Source organism: Palaemon carinicauda, chromosome 8 (genome assembly GCF_036898095.1).
Source record: "Palaemon carinicauda isolate YSFRI2023 chromosome 8, ASM3689809v2, whole genome shotgun sequence".
NCBI lineage: Eukaryota > Metazoa > Arthropoda > Malacostraca > Decapoda > Palaemonidae > Palaemon > Palaemon carinicauda.
The window spans coordinates 6,446,308-6,449,534 of NC_090732.1; the positions used below are offsets into that span (position 1 = coordinate 6,446,308).

The window sequence follows — 3,227 nt, forward strand, 5'->3', positions numbered from 1 at the left end:
ACTTTCAATCCTTTAGCAACAACCAATTGGAGGGCAAGTCTGGTGCCAGCAGCCGCGGTAATTCCAGCTCCAATAGCGTATAGTAAAGTTGTTGCGGTTAAAAAGCTCGTAGTTCGAGCTCAGTTCCGGACTGGCTGGGGAGGTCACCGCCCGGTGCTTCCCCGTCAGGCTCCGAACAGCTTCAGTGAGTGGAAGCCAAGCCGGTTCTGCCGGGGTGCTCTTCACCGAGTGTCCCGCGCGGCCGGCCAGTTCACCTTGAATAAATGAGAGTGCTCAAAGCCGGCTACTCTCGAATACAATGCCCGAATGTTACCTGCATGGAATGATGGAAGATGATCTTGGTTCCATTTTCTTGGTGGTGGGAGCCAGAGGTAATGATAAAGAGGGACTGTCGGGGGCATCCGTACTACAACGCGAGAGGTGAAATTCAGTGACCGTCGTAGGACGAACAACAGCGAAAGCATTTGCCAAGAATGTCTTCGTTGATCAAGAACGAAAGTTAGAGGATCGAAGGCGATCAGATACCACCCTAGTTCTAACCCTAAACGATGCTGACTAGCAATTCGCCGTCGTTATTCCCATGACGTGGCGAGACGCCCCCGGGAAACCTCAAGTCTTTGAGTTCCGGGGGTAGTATGGTTGCAAAACTGAAACTTAAAGGAATTGACGGAAGGGCACCACCAGGAGTGGAGCCTGCGGCTTAATTTGACTCAACACGGGAAACCTCACCAGGCCCAGACACCAGAAGGATTGACAGATTAAGAGCTCTTTCTTAATTTGGTGGGTGGTGGTGCATGGGCATTCTTAGTTGGTGGAGTGTTTTGTCTGGTTAATTCCGGTAACGAACGAGACTCTGGCCTACTAAATAGTGGACGGGCGTTTTGGTGCATGGGCCCCGTTCGACACAGTCTTCTTAGAGGGATGAGCAGCGAGTATAGCTGCAGGAGATTGAGCAATAACAGGTCTGTGATGCCTTTAGATGTCCTGGGCCGCACGCGCGCTACACTGAATGGGTTAGCGGGTTGTCCTTCTCCGAGAGGAGCGGGAAATCGCGTGAAAACCATTCGTGATAGGGATTGGGGCTTGCAATTGTTTCCCATGAACGAGGAATTCCCAGTAAGCGCAAGTCATCAGCTTGCATTGATTAAGTCCCTGCCCTTTGTACACAGCGCCCGTCGCTACTACCGATTGAATGATTTAGTGAGGCCTTCGGACTGGCGGTCTTGGACTGGGGCGGCGGGTTTCTCCCAGCAATGGGGTTCCGCCGACTCGCCTGGACGGGCCGGAAAGATGTCCAAACTTGATCATTTAGAGGAAGTAAAAGTAGTAACAAGGTTTCCCTAGGTGAACCTGCCGAAGGATCATTACTGATGGATGGCTCGGCTGTGCTACCCTGGGGCGCACGGAGCCAGATGGAGAGCTAATGTGGGGCTGTAGAGGTGGTTTTTGGTGGAAGAGGGGGGTCAGTCAGTACAAAGACGTCTCGAGGGCTGTGGAGCCACTGTCGTCAGCGTCGCCAGAGAGAAGGAAGAGGCGGCGGAGCGGTGCGGCACGCTTCAGGCGGGGTTACGCCGCTGGCCGGAGACGACGTCGAGCACTACTGTCCCCGTAGTGATGACGGTCGGAGAGAGAGAGAAGCACGGCCGTCGGAGGAGGAGGGTCGCCGCGCTGGCATGTCCGTGGCGGGCCGTGATGGAAGTCACGCTTAGCCCATGTTTTTGTAATAATTTTCAATTTGAACAACTTCTAATGGTGGATCGCTCGGCTCGTGGGTCGATGAAGACCGCAGCAAAATGCGTGTCGGCATGTGAATCGCAAGATTATGAGATGCATCGACCAGTTGAACGCACATTGCGGCGAGGGCACTGACCAGTGTCTTCGCCACTCCCGGACGAGTGTCTGTTAAGCATCCATCCCGGTGAAGGGTATTGCTGCGGCAGGCCCCCGCTGGCAGCGGCGCCGAGTGTGCTGCCCTCAAAGAGAAGGGGGCCGGCCGGAGGCGCGCGCCGCTGGAACGGGCGGCCGCGGCTACCGTGAGCCGTGGCGAGATGGGGATGTCGGGCCGGCACCCACTATTTTTGTGGGCTGGCGGTCCATTCCCTCAAGTGTGAAATGTCGCCGTGTCCCTGGACTGGGCCCCGTTGCTGCTGTCCGGCTGGCTGTTCCCAGCTGGCGGCGGCGGCGGCGGAGCGGTGGCCTGGTGTCTGGGACTACGGTGGACGATCCTGCTCTCAGGTGAAGAGAAGCAGAGGCCATCCAGGGTACCTATCCTGAGTGCCTAAGCAGCGTTCGGGTCTTGTCCCGGGTCATGTTTCGTGGCTTCGCGAGAAGGAAGCAGCATCTGTTTGAGTGCCGGGCTCGCGGCCAGCTCCTCCTGCCATCTGTGTCTGTGCGAGAGCAGAAGATGGAAGGACGAAGGGCCGGGGCCGCTGGTGCACTCGGGCGGGTGACGAGACTGGCCTCATCCCGACTGAGAGCAGTGCGTCGAAGAGAATCATTTTCTTTCGAGCGCTGCTGGGAGGGACCCCGTCCGTTGGTGCGAGGGAGGGAGGAAGGAACGAACGAAGGTGAGCTGTTGTCCGGAGGACGAAGCTGGAGAGAGAGAGAGCCTTTTGATGAACGGTGCTGCCCTTGGGAGAGAGGGTGCCGTCGACACGGAGAAGCAAGCAGGTGGCGCACCAGCAGCAGCAGCAGCAGCAGCAGCAGCAGCGAGTAGTAAAGCAGCTACGGCTACCGCCTCCCCTGCGCTGCCCTGGGGAGCGGTCACCTCCGGACGGACGGAGTCCTTGCGAGAGAGGATGACGACAACGTCGGTCTAGCCGCTCTGCCTGCCGCTGGCTGCAGCAGTCGCCTGCACTCCGAAGAATGAAGGCCGCTCCTCCGCCTCAGAATCCTAGGACGACGCCGCTGGCTGATCCGGACGTCCTGCTCCGTCTGGGCCCTGGAAGGCGCAAGTTTTTGAAGACCTCGTCCGCGGGGAGACAACCCGCCAAATTTAAGCATATTAATAAGCGGAGGAAAAGAAACCAACAGGGATTCCCCGAGTAAGGGCGACTGAAAGGGGACCAGCCCAGCGCATAACCTCGCGGTCCTGTCCGGCCGTCGAGGGGTGTTGCGTTTCGGTGGATCCCTACCGCTTGAGCTGCTCACCGCCTAAGTCATTGCTTGAATGCAGCCCCGAGGAGGGTGGTAGGCCCGTGTGGCGGCGTCTGTAAAAAGGTTTTAGG

General features: G+C 57.8%; 1 non-coding gene across 1 annotated transcript; it reads left to right on the plus strand.

Annotated features, from left to right (window-relative positions):
* The first annotated feature begins 1,741 nt into the window (after nt 1–1,741).
* LOC137646156 (5.8S ribosomal RNA) lies at nt 1,742–1,901 on the plus strand. The gene has a single exon (XR_011045414.1). It is a non-coding gene; the product is annotated as a 5.8S ribosomal RNA (ribosomal RNA).
* The last annotated feature ends 1,326 nt before the right edge of the window (nt 1,902–3,227 follow it).